At 33.4% G+C, this 14431-nt stretch overlaps 1 long non-coding RNA gene across 1 annotated transcript; it reads right to left on the bottom strand.

Moving 5' to 3' along the window:
- Nucleotides 1-6187: 6187 nt before the first annotated feature.
- LOC138896460 (uncharacterized) lies at nt 6188-14231 on the bottom strand. Its single transcript, XR_011409621.1, has 3 exons — nt 13170-14231; nt 7477-7544; nt 6188-6485 (listed from the first exon to the last, which is right to left on the bottom strand). It is a non-coding gene; the product is annotated as an uncharacterized lncRNA (long non-coding RNA).
- Between the last annotated feature and the right edge of the window lie 200 nt (nt 14232-14431).

A 14431-nucleotide genomic window follows, 5' to 3' on the forward strand; every position in this document is an offset into this window, starting at 1 on the left:
TCTCCGTACCGATCCGCAAGACTCTACTAAACCTGCTTGTGACTGATGACACCTATGAACCTAATGATCTGATACCAACTTGTCACGACCCCAAATTCCCTCCGTAGAATGTCATGATGACACCTAGTCTCTAAGACTAGGTAAGCCTATCACTGCGGAATAATAATAAATATCTGAAATAAATAAACTACAATTCAAATAATTTCAACTCCCAAAACCCGGTAGAAATAAGTCACAAGCTTATTAGAATTTATTTTCTATGTCTCTATACATCAGAGTTTAAAGCAAATAAGGAAGACAATATAGTAAGATAGAATAGGACTTTGGAGTCTGCGGACCCTGGCAGATATACCTCGAAATCTCTTCGTACAACTAGTTTACTGATGTGTGGTCTGATAAGATATACTTGGGTCTGCACAAAAAGATGTGCAGAAGCATAGTATGAGTACACCACAGCAGTACCCAGTAAGTGCCAAGCCTAACCTCGGTAAAGTAGTGACGAGGTCAGGTCAGGCCCTACTGGAGAATAAATAATGGCATGGTAAAATGTTTAAATAATATTATAAGATAAAATGACAATGAAAATGAATCACGTAGTACGTCACATTTAATTACATCAAATAATGGCAAATAAATACCTCGTGGAAAGAAATCAAAATTCTTTTCAACTTTAAGAAAATCACAACAATAATCAAAGGCAATTGTGGCCATAATCAATATCAACAAGGGCACTCCCGAGGTACCGTCTCGTAGTCCCAAATCATAAATAAATTCACAATATTTCATTTTCTTATCTCACCGCGGGAGCCTTCACAATTTATTTTAAAGAAAATATTTTTTCGAAATAGCATCCTGCGTTTTAGCCATCCTTATCACACCGCATGACTTCTAGTAGTTCCCCCTACTTCCCATGCGTATCAAGCCACCCTTATCTCACCGCATGCGTTTCAATACCCAGACCTTATACCACCGCATGCGTATCAATATCACAATATATCACAATTTACATCTCAGGTGCTCAAATAATTTAACTTGCCAAAATAATTCAACAACAATATTTTTTCACAATAAAGAGCTCATGTCTCATGGCTCATTTCAAAATAATTCAACAATAATATTTTTCCACAATAAAGAGCTCACGGCTCATGTCAAAATAATTCAACAATAATATTTTTTCACAATAAAGAGCTCACGACTCATGTCAAAATAATTCAACAATAATATTTTTTCACAATAAAGAGCTCACTACTCTATCACAATGAGTACGAAAATCTTATAAAAATATTCAGGAATAAATAATTTAGGAAAATAATATTTCAAAATATTTAATACATTGCTTCAATATCAAGTTTAAAAATGTCAAATACTTCATATTAATAATATTTAATTTAAATAAAATCAACCTTCAAATAATGCACAAAATAAAAGAAATCAAGTTCCAACTAAACAGATAAAATAATTAGCAGGAAAATGTCAAGCAAATTTAAAATAAAAATATTAAATCAATTATGAAAAATATAACAAAATAAAATAATTTAATTAATGCGCAACAATGATTTACACAATTTAAAACATAATCTTTCACACCCCGTGTACACATTCGTCCCCTCGTGTACACGACTTTTCACACATTACAATTATCAATCCTAGGGGAAATTTTTCCCACACAAGGTTAGACAAGTCACTTACCTCGACTTGCTCCAATTTAACCAAGTATTATGCTTTTTCCTCGATTTTTCGACTCCGATTGATTCGTATTTAGTCATAATTAATTTGATACAGTCAACAAAAATTAGAGTAATCAATTTCATAGAAAATATTATATTTTTCAATAAAATCCAAAATTAGCTCAAAATTTGCCTATGGGGCCCACATCTCAGAATCCGGCGAAACTTATAAAATCCGACAACCCATTCAATTACGAGTCCACCCATACCAATTTTACTAAATTTCGAAAATAACTCGACCTCCAAATCTTAAATTTTCATTTTTAGAAAATTTTGCAAAAATCTTGATTTTTCTTCCATAAATTCACGAATTTATGATGTAAATGAGTATGGAATCATGAAATATAATCAATATAGGATAACGAACATTTACCCCAATGTTTTCCCGTGAAATTCGTCCAAAAATTGCCGAAGACCGGTGCTCCAAAATTCAAAACGAAATGAAGGAAATGACCATTTTTGGTCCTTACGTTTCTGCCCGTCCGTCACAAAAAGTCGATTTTCCGTCACTAAAGGTCCACCAGAACTTGCTTGTACCAGACTTCCTTCAATCGATCATAACTTTATGTACAAATGTTCAAATAATGAAAGGTTTAACTTTTTGGAAACTAGAATCAAACGACTACAACTTTCATGTTTTGAAAATTTTCCGATTATTTATGAATTGGGAGATATAAGTTTCCAAAGTCGGCTCCATGCATCAGAAAATTCTGGCTAAACTGCTCTAATAACCTTCATTCAATCCATCATAACTTTCTGTACAAATATCGAAATAATGAATGATTTAACTTTCTGGAAACTAAAATCAAATAACTACAACTTTGAAGTTTTGAAAATATTCTGATTCCTTATGAATTGCGAGATATAAGCTTCCAAAGTTGGCTCCACGCACCAGAAATTTCTGGCGAAATTTCTGCAACAGAAATTTCCAGCAACCCTCTTTGTCCGAAATCCATTCCGTTTACCTTCCGAAATCCACCCGAGACCCTCGGGACCTTAACCAATTATTCCAACATGTCCCAAAATACAATACAAACTTAGTCGAGGTTTCAAACCACATCAAACAACATCAAAATGACGAATCGCACCTCAAATCAAAATCTATGAACTTTGAACTTTCAAATTCTATATCTTGTGTCGAATCACATCAAATCAATTCGGAATGACTTCAAATTTTGTACACAAGTCATAAATAACCTAACATACCTATTCCAATTTCCAAAATCAAATTCCAACCTCGATATCAAAAAGTCAACCCCCGGTCAAACTTCCCAAAAATTAATCTTTTGGCAATTCAACCCTAATTCCACTACGGACTTTCAAATAAAGTTTCGATCACGCTCCTAAGTCCAAAATCACCATACGGAGCTGTTGGAATCATCAAAATTCTAGTCCGGGGTCGTTTGCAAATAATTTGACATTCAGTCACTATTTGAACAAACTTTTAATGTTTCATCAAAATTCCATATCTCGAGTTAGGGACCTCGAAATTTGATTTCGGGCATACGCCTAAGTCCCAAAATACGATACGGACCTACCGGAACTATCAAAACACTAATCCGAATCCGTTTTCTTAAAATGTTGACCAAAGTCAACTTAATTGAGTTTTAAAGCTCTAATTCACATTTTAATCCATTTTCACCTGAAAACTTTTCGGAAAATTTTACGGACTGTGCACGCAAGTCGAGGAATGATAAATAGTACTTTTTGAGGGAGGAATGATAAATAGTGCTTGTCGAGGTCTTAGAATACAAAATTAATTATTAAATTTCAAGATGACATTTTGGGTCATCACACATTATTGGTTATATCCATGAACTATAAATGGTTTTAATTACCCCCTATACTTGGTTATTCGATAAATGTTACCCCCTTGGATGATCTCATCCCAAGAAAGTAGCATGCACTCACCTGCCACATGGATTTTTCTGTCTATGTGGCATTTTTTTGAAAGAAAAAATATATTTTACCTTTTTAAGTATATTACCTTTTTAGATAATATTTTTCGAATAATATTTATCATAAAACTTGGATAAAACTACAGTATTTAGGCTAATTTTTGTATTTGGCTAAAAATAATAAAGTTTTGGTTATGGTGCTCGAAAAATATTTTTTTTATAGATTTTATATGAAAAAAGTACAAATACACAGTTAAAATAAATAGTCATTGCATCAAAAGAAGAAATAAAAAAAATGTACAATTGCAAGTTCATTATTTTGGTTATACTTCTTTTATTTGGTAAAAATAATTGAGCTATAGCCAATTTGCTTTATTGGTTTGGCTCGAAAATAAAAATACAAAATTAAAATAAATAGACATTATATATGAAGAAAAAAATAGGAAATATACACAACTGGTATTCCATAATTTTTGCTAATAGTTTTTTATTTGGTTAAAATGATGGAGTTCCTACCAAACGTTTTACAAATTTGGCCAAAAACAAAAAAAGAAATATGCAGTAGGAATAAATAGACATTATATTTTGGAAAAAATTAAAAATAATAAAAGTTAGAATAAAGTCCACATTGTATGTTAAGATGAAGTAAGAAGAAATACATAGTTGTAACAAATAAATCATTATATATGATTATATGACAATTAAATGTTAAAATATAACCTATTTGGAAGCTGATTTTTTAATTTTTTTTCACTCCGCGCTTAAAAGAGAGTGCACCCACACTCTTTGCCACATCAGCATCCAGGGGGTAGTGGCTCTCAAAGGCCCAAGTTGAGGGAGTAATTAAGACCACGAATAATTTAGGGTTGTAACTAATAATCCCTGTCAAGTTTACCAAATACGAGATAAAATAATTTTATATTTTATCCTATGATTGTTATCCCTTATTCCACCACCAAACAACCCCTAAGAAGTTAGGATTACCTATTGGGGTTGTCTCACTTTGCCAGTTGCACCCTCAAACTTTGCGGATGTCTTATGACCCTATTGTCTATGTTCGAAATGGTATAAGTACAACCTTTTGAGCGCACGTGGCATCTGAATTATTTTTCACGAAATCTTAGCGCGTGAAAATAATTAAAAAAAAATCCCCAACTCTGTTTATTTTATCATTTTTACTTCTTTTATTAATGTCCTTTTACTTTTTCTTTTCTTTTTTCTTCTATTTCTTCACTTCACCTTTCTTCTCAGTTAACAAAAGAATACCCAGCAGTTAAAGCCTGAACTAAGAAGACATGTTAACTAAAAAAGAAAATTCAATGCTAAAGACGAGCAAATTAGCAATAATCCAATGAAAGAAAATGTCAAGCAGGGACATATAAAACTGAGAAAGAGATTTCAGATTTGGAATAAAAATGACAATTGCCATTTTTCCGATGAGTATCTCGCCAGAGTTTTCTACCTTTGCGTTTTTTGTTAAAAAATCCTCCCATTCCATCCTAAAAATCATATGTAATACATTTTTTCTCTTCTTTTCTTTTTCTTTGTCTTCATTTGTTCTTATTTTTTTTCAAAAAATATTTCTCACCGAAAAAAATGGTGATTTCTGCGACACATTAAATAATGGAGAATATTTAATATAAAAAGGAAAATGAAGAAAAGGGCATAGAGGTGGGATGGAACAGGAAAAAAAGAAGAAGAAGACATAAATAGAGAAATTTGAAATTAAAAAACCAAACAGAAGAAATAATCAGTTAGGGGAAGGGAGCTAGGGAGCTGCTGGGACGAAGAACGAGACTTCGGGGAGTGGTTGGGAGATGAAGAAAATAAAAATTAAAATAAAAGGATGATATAATAAATAATAAATGAAAAGAAATTATATGGTATAAAATACACGTGTCAAAATATGATTTGTGTGTGTCATATACTATTTTATCTGAAACTGGTATTAATCACGGAAGATGACATTTATTATATTAAAACAAAGTCGGGGGGTCTTGGACCCATGCAAAATACGAGGGTGCAACTGGTAAAATGGGCCAACCCTAATGCGTATTATGTATTATCTTTGCTAAATAGATGTTCCGGTTACTCTGTCATGAGTGCCATTAAAAAAATTGTTATCCACTGATTGATTTCCATATTTACTATTTTTTACTTTTTGTTAATAACAAAGAGTTAGGTTAAAGGTTTGGTAAACTGAGCTAAACAAAGAACCACAAACAAATTTGAAAAACCAGACAAAGGAAGAAAGAAAAACAAAGTGGAGTTTCTGCGCTTTCTTTGAGAAGACTTGGAACAACGGACCATGCGTGATGCTGAGTTTAAAATAAGTGGGCAAGTAATTAAAATAACATTGGGATCTAGCTATGAAAAGACATTCTTTATCAAACGGGATTTTATAAGTTTTGTCAAACATTTTCCATTTAAATAAAATTTATTTCAAGTTGTGAAAATAAGAAACAAAAGAGAGGTTTAGCAATAGCATAGCAGTTTGTATAATTGTCACGACCCAAAATCTCACCCGTCGTGATGACGCCTATGTCAATACTAGGCAAACCGAAAATCTCAATAGACCATAATTTATTTCAAGTTTGAAAACAAAATAATTAAATTCACCGGAAGAAATCTCAAAATTTCAAATATATCACTCCCAAAACCCGGTGTCACTTAGTAATGAGCATCTAATCTAAATACAAGTCTGAAAAATACGGTCTATAATAGTCTGAGACCAAATACAATAAATAAGGAGATAGAGAAGGAGAGACAAGTTCTGCGGAACACGGCAGCTACCTCAAAATCTCCTGAAAATCAACTGCGTGAAAGGATCAATACCCGCTATGTCCGGGAACACCTGAATCTGCACACGAAGTGCAGTATGTAGTATGAGTACAATCAACTCAGCAATTAATAATAATAAATAAGAAACTCAAGATAGTAATGAGCTACACAGTTATGGTTCATTTACAGTAATTCCAGCAAAGAATAGACATGCTATCAAATCTGACAGTTTAATGTCAAATCAATTTTTATACAGTTCATATTCATGTAATCTGTATATAAAAGTCTTTCAGAGATTTCACCACAATGATACATAGTAATTAAGTGGAACAACAAATGGAAATCAAGTACAATCTCTGAGGACAACAATTACTCACTGGGCTCCCAGCCCTCATCACTCACTCTCCATGGATACCCGCGCTCACTAGGGGTGTACAGACTCCGGAGGGGATCCTACAGCCCAAGCGCTATAATCTGCACGGACAACTCACGTGCCATAATATAAATATCTGGATCCGCACGGCCAACTCACGTGCTGTACGGTCAACTCACGTGCTATAGTATAATATAAGGATTCGCACGGCCAACTCACGTGCTATAGTATCAATATCTCACAATCAGGCCCTCGGCCTCACTCAGTCAGAAATCTCTCCAGTCTCTCGGGTTCTTAATAATCATGAAATCAGCCCAAACAACAATGATATGATGTATCAATAATAATAACACAAACTGAGATAAAATGTGCAAGTAAAAGCTGAGACTGAGTACATATAGCATTTAGCAGGCAATTCAACAAGTACGCGACCTCTGTGGGTCCCAACATTACTATCACATAGCCTAAGCATGATTTCTAACATGATTTATAGTAAAATTTTATCAACACATAGAGAGCATATATCTAACAACAAATTATTCAACTTTACAGTTTCCCGGGACGGACCAAGTAATAATTCCTTCGGTGCACGCCCACACGCCGGTCACCTAGCATGTGCGTCACCTCCAAAATAATCACATGATACCAAAATCCGGAGTTTCATACCCTCAGGTCCAGATTTAAAACTGTTACTTACCTCAATGTGTGAAATTCTTTACTCTGCTATGCCCTTGCCTTGTAAATCGGCCTCTGAATATCTTGAATCTAGTCACAATTAATTCGTTTCGGTCAATAAAATTTATTGGAATTAATTACATAAGAAAATGCTAATTTTCCATAAATATCCGAAATTTTAGCTCAAAAATCGTCTGTGGGGACCACACCTCGGAACCCGATAAAAGTTACAAAATTCGAACACCAATTCCGATACGAGTTCAACCATACCAATTTTATCAAATTCCGATAACAACTCGACCTCCAAATCTTAAATTTTCGTTTTTGGAAAGTTTTGCAAAAATCTTGATTTCTAAATCGCCTCAAAAATCGCTTCAATCCGAGCTTCATAGCTTCAAATATGTTAAAAATGGCTGAAACTTCAAAATATAGCTACTGCACAGGTATTTACCTTCGCGATCACGAAAAATGCTTTGCGATTGTGAAGCACAAAAATTTTGAGCCCCAAAATTGCTTTTCGCGATCGCGGAAAACCAATCGCGATCGCGAAGAACAAACTCCCCAACATCTTCCCAACAGCCTCCAGTTTAATAGTCATAATATTTTGTACAAAACTCCAAATTATAAATGGTTTAACTTTCTGAAAACCAGACAACAAGAGCTATAACTTTCATTTGTTTCTCATCTCTCAATTCTTTATAGAATTTGAGATATAAGCTTCTAAAGTCAGCCCTATGCAACAGAAATTTCTAAAATCTTCCCGGATAGCTTATAGTTTATCTACCATAACTTTTGGTACATAAATCCAAATGAAAATTGGTTCACATTTCTGAAAACTAAACATGAAGGGCTACAAATTTCATTTTTAGATCATCCCCAAATTCCTTATAGATTACAAGATATAAGCTTCCAAAGTCGGGTTAGTGCAACAGGATTTTCATCTACGTGATCGTGAAAAGGCTTCCGCGATCGCGATTCACAGTGCCCAAACAGCAAAATTGCTCTTCGCGACCGCAACCATTTGTCCGCGATCGCGATGCATATCTCTGTGGACAAAGACCAGCAACTAAGAATGGCCTAAAAATTATCCGAAACTACCCCGAAACTCATCCGAGCCCCTCGGGACCTCAACCAAATATACCAATAAGTCCTAAAACATCATACGAACTTAGTCGAAACCTTGAATAATATCAAACAACGCTAAAATCATGAACCATGCCCCAATTCAAGCCTAATGAACTATGAACTTTCAAATTCTATATCTTGTGGCGAAATACATCAAATCAATCCGGAATAACTTTAAATTTTGCACGCAAGTCATAAATGACAGTTAAAATAAAGTTTTAGTTATGGTGCTCTAAAAATATATTTTGTTATAGATTTTATCAAAATAATAAAAATACACAATTGAAATAAATAGTCATTGTATTAAAAGAAGATATTTCAGCAGTGTGTGTGACTAATTAGTCAACATGAACTCAATGAGCTTTGTTGTTTTCCACGACATCTTAAGAGTCTACAAATTTGTGGTCATTCAAAAATGTCAACTCGTGTAGTACTTGAATTGCATCTTCACATCAACTTCATGGAAATTTGATCCCACCCATTTAGAGCGGTGATTAATTTTTATGTGTTCGCTGTTCTAGGGATAATATGTAATTATCTATTGGGGTTGTCTCACTTTATCAGCTGCACCCCCAAATTTTACGGATATCTTATAACTCTATTTTCTTTGTTCGAAATGGTATAAGTATCATCTTTTGAGCGCACGGGGCATCTGAAATTGTTTTTCACGAAATCTTAACACGTGAAAATAATATTAAAAAAAAGCTCCCCAAATCCGTTTATTTTATCATTTTTACTTCTTTTATTAATGTGCTTTTACTTTTTCTTTTCTTTTTTCTTCTATTTCTTCACTTCACCTTTTTTCTCAATTAGCAAAAGAATACCCAACAATTAAAGCCTGAACTAAGAAGCCAAGTTTACTAAAAAAGAAAACTCAATGATAAAGACGAGATAATCTCACCATTTACCAAATACGAGATAAACTAATTTTATATTTTATCCTATGATTGTTATCCCTTATTCCACCACCAAACAACCCGTAAGAAGTTAGGATTACCTATTGGGTTGTCTCACTTTACCAGTTGCACCCTCAAACTTTGCGAATGTCTTATGACCCTATTGTCTTTGTTCGAAATGGTATCAGTACAACCTTTTGAGCGCACGTGGCATTTGCATTATTTTTCATGAAATCTTAGCGCGTGAAAATAATTAAAAAAAAGCGCCCCAAATCTGTTTATTTTATCATTTTTACATCTTTAATTAATGTCCTTTTACTTTTTCTTTTCTTTTTTCTTCTATTTCTTCACTTCACCTTTCTTCTCAGTTAACAAAATAATACCCAGCAATTAAAGCCTGAAGTAAGAAGACATGTTAACTAAAAAAGAAAACTCAATGCTAAAGACCAGCAAATTAGCAATAATCCAATGAAAGAAAATGTCAAGCAGGACATATAAAACTGAGAAAGAGATTTCAGATTTGGAATAAAAATGACAATTGCCATTTTTCCAATGAGTATCTCGTTAGAGTTTTCTACCTTTGCGTTTTTTGTTAAAAAATCCTTCCATTCCATCCTAAAAATCATACGTAATACATTTTTTCTCTTCTTTTCTTTTTCTTTTTCATCATTTTTTTCTTATTTTTTTTCAAACAATATTTCTCACCGGAAAAAATGGTGATTTCCGCGACACATTAAAAACTGGAGAATATTTAATATAAAAAGGAAAATTAAGAAAAGGGCATAGAGGTGGGATGGAACAGGAAAAAAAGAAGAAGAAGTCATAAATAGAGAAATTTGAAATTAAAAAACCAAACAGAAGAAATAATCGGTTAGGGGAAGGGAGCTAGGGAGCTGCTGGGACGAAGAACGAGACTTCGAGGGGTGGTTGGGAGATGAAGAAAATAAAAAAGAAAATAAAAGGAAGATAAAATAAATAATAAATGAAAAGAAATTATATGGTATAAAAAACACGTGTCAAAATATGATTTGTGTGTGTCATATACCATTTTAGCTGAAACTGATATTAATCACGAAAGATGACATTTATTATATTCAAACAAAACTAGGAAGTCCTGGACCCGTGCAAAATACGACGGTGCAACTGATAAAGTGAGACAACCTAATAGGTACTATGTATTATCTTTGCTAAATAGATGTTTCGTTTACTCTGTGATGAGTGTCATTAAAAAAATTGTTATCCACTGATTGATTTCCATATTTACTATTTTTTACTTTTTGTTAATAACAAAGAGTTAGGTTAAAGGTCCGGTAAACTGAGCTAAACAAAGAACCAGAAACAAATTTGTCAAACATGTTCCATTTAAATAGAATTTATTTCAAGTTGTGAAAATAAGAAACAAAAGAGAGGTTCAGCAATAGCATACCAGTTAGTATAATGTTGTATACCTTAGTATAATGTTGTATACCTTAGTATAATGGGCATGCATTATTGGTTATATCCTTGAACTATCTATGATTTTAATTACCCCCCTATACTTGGTTATTCGATAGATGTTACACTCTTGGACGATCTAATCCCAGGAAAGTGGCATGCACTCGCCTGCCACGTGGATTTTTCTGTCTATGTAGCATTTTTTTGAAAAAAAAATATATTTTTACTTTTTTAAGTATGTTACCTTTTTAGATAATATTTTTCGAATAAAATTTATAATAAAACTTGGATAGAACTCCATTATTTAGGCAAATTTTTTTATTTGGCTAAAAATAATAAAGTTTTGGTTATGATGCTCTAAAAATATTTTTTTTTTATAGATTTTACCTGAAAAGGTAAAAATACACAGTTAAAATAAATAGTTATTGCATCAAAAGAAGAAATACAAAATTATACAATTGCAAGTTCATTATTTTGGCTATATTTCTTTTATTTGGTAAAAAATAATTGAGCTATGACCAATTTTTTTTATTGGTTTGACTTGTAAATAAAAATATAAAATTAAAATAAATAGACATTATATATAAAGAAAAAAATAGGAAATATACACAACTCGTACTCCATTATTTTTGCTAAAAAAAAAATTATTTGGCTAAAATGATGGAGTTCCTACCAAACGTTTTACAAATTTGGCCAAAAACAAAAAATGAAATATGCAGCAGGAACAACTAGACATTATATTTTAGAAGAAATTAAAAATAATAAAAGTTAGAATAAAGTCCACATTGTATGTTAAGATGAAGCAAGAAGATATACATAGTTGTAACAAATAAATCATTATATATGATTATATGATAATTAAATGTTAAAAAATAACCTATTTGGAAGCTGATTTTTCAATTTTTCTTCACTCTTACGCGCTTAAAAGAGAGTGCACCCATACTCTTTGCCACATCAGCATCCAGGGGGTAGTGGCTCTCAAAAGGCCAAGTTGAGGGGGTAATTAAGACCACAAATAATTTACGGTTGTAATTAATAATCCCTATTTTTTAGGTATTCTGCGTTCCTAAGGGATGTGATAGACAAGAATATCTGGGATTAGCTATCTTTGCTTTTATATAGGATAGATAATCTCACCATTTACCAAATACGAGATAAAATAATTTTATATTTTATCCTATGATTATTATCCCTTATTCCACTACCAAACTACCCCTAAGAAGTCAGGATTACCTATTGGGGTTGTCTCACTTTATCAGTTGCACCTTCAAACTTTGCGGATGACTTATGACCCTATTGTCTTTGTTCGAAATGGTATAAGTATCACCTTTTGAGCGCACGTGGCATCTGAATTGTTTCTCACGAAATCTTAGTGCGTGAAAATAATTTAAAAAAAGCTCCCCAACTCTGTTTATTTTATAATTTTTACTTCTTTTATTAATGTCCTTTTACTTTTTCTTTTCTTTTTTCTTTTATTTCTTCACTTCACCTTTCTTCTCTGTTAACAAAAGAATACCCAACAGTTAAAGCCTGAACTAAGAAGCCATGTTAACTAAAAAAGAAAAGTCAATGCTAAAGACGAGCAAATTAGCAATAATCCAATGAAAGAAAATGTCAAGCAAGGACATATAAAACTGAGAAAGAGATTTCAGATTTGGAATAAAAAAAGACAATTTCCATTTTTAGGATGACTATCTCGCCGGAGTTATCTACCTTTGCGTTTTTTGTTAAAAAATCCTTCCGAAATCCACCCGAGATCCTCGGGACCTTAACCAATTATTCTAACATGTCCCAAAATACAATATGAACTTAGTCGAGGTTTCAAACCACATCAAACAACATAAAAACGACAAATCGCACCTCAAATCAAAATCTATGAACTTTGAACTTTCAAATTCTATAACTTGTGCCGAAATACATCAAATCAATTCGGAATAACTTCAAATTTTGCACACAAGTCATAAATGACCTAACAGGCCTATTCCAATTTCCAAAATCGGATTCCGGCCTCGATATCAAAAAGTCAACCCTCCCCCGGTCAAACTTCCCAAAAATTTAACTTTTGGCATTTCAAGCCTAATTCCAAAAACTTCCCGAAAAATTTTACGGCCTGCGCACGCAAGGCGAGGAATGATAAATAGTACTTTTTGAGGTCTTAGAATATAAAATTAATTATTAAATTTAAAGATGACATTTTGGGTCATCACATTCTCCACCTCTAAAACAAACGTTCGTCTTCGAACGGAGTTAGAAAAAGTACCTGAGTTGGTGAATAAGTGTGGATAACAGCTGCACATATCATGCTCGGTCTCCCAAGTCGCCACTTCGACCGGATGGCCCCTCCACTGAACCTTCACGGAAACAATGTGCTTTGATCTCAACTTTCGAACCTGCCTATCCAAAATAGCCACTGGTTCCTCAATATAAGATAGATCCTTGTCCAACTGAACCGAACTGAAGTCTAACACATGAGACGGATCGCCGTGATATTTTCGAAGCATGGAACACATGGAATACCGGATGAACCGCAGAGAGACTAGGTGGCAGTGGAAGTTTGAAAGCCACCTCTCCAACTCTCTCAAGAATCTCAAAAGGCCCAATATACCTAGGGCTCAACTTGCCCTTCTTCCCAAACCTCATCACACCCTTCACAGGCGAAATCCGGAGCAATACCCTCTCACCAACCATGAATGCAACATCATGAACCTTCCGATTCGCATAACTCTTCTATCTAGATTGGGCTGTAGGAAGTCAATCTTGAATCAACTTAACCTTTTCCAAGGCATCCTGAACCAAGTCTGTACCCAATAACCTAGCCTTGCCCGGTTCAAACCAACCCACTGCGGACCTACTTTTGGGTGACTATCTCGCCGGAGTTTCCTACTTTTGCGTTTTTTGTTAAAAAATCCTTCCACTCCATCCTAAAAATCATATGTAATACATTTTTTCTCTTTTTTTCTTTTTCTTTTTCTTCATTTTTTTCGTATTTGTTTTCAAACAATATTTTTCATCGGAAAAAATGGTGATTTCCGCGACACATTAAATAATGAAGAATATTTAATATAAAAAGGAAAATGAAGAAAAGGGCATAGAGGTGGGATGGAACAGGAAAAAAAGAAGAAGAAGACATAAATAGAGAAATTTGAAATTAAAAAACCAAACAGAAGAAATAATCAGTTAGGGGAAGGGAGCTAGGGAGCTGCTGGGACGAAGAACGAGACTTCGAGGGGTGGTTGGGAGATGAAGAAAATAAAAAACAAAATAAAAGAAAGATAAAATAAATAATAAATGAAAAGAAATTATATGGTATAAAAAATATGTGTCAAACTATGATTTGTGTGTGTCATATATCATTTTAGCTGAAACTGGTATTAATCACGAAAGATGACATTTATTATATTCAAACAAAGCCAGGAGGTCCTGGACACATGCAAAATACGAGGGTGCAACTGGTAAAGTGGACAACCCTAATGGGTATTATGTATTATCTTTGCTAAATAGATGTTCGGTTAACTCTGTCAT

The sequence above is a fragment of the Nicotiana tomentosiformis genome, chromosome 7 (genome assembly GCF_000390325.3).
Source record: "Nicotiana tomentosiformis chromosome 7, ASM39032v3, whole genome shotgun sequence".
Taxonomy (NCBI): Eukaryota; Viridiplantae; Streptophyta; class Magnoliopsida; order Solanales; family Solanaceae; genus Nicotiana; species Nicotiana tomentosiformis.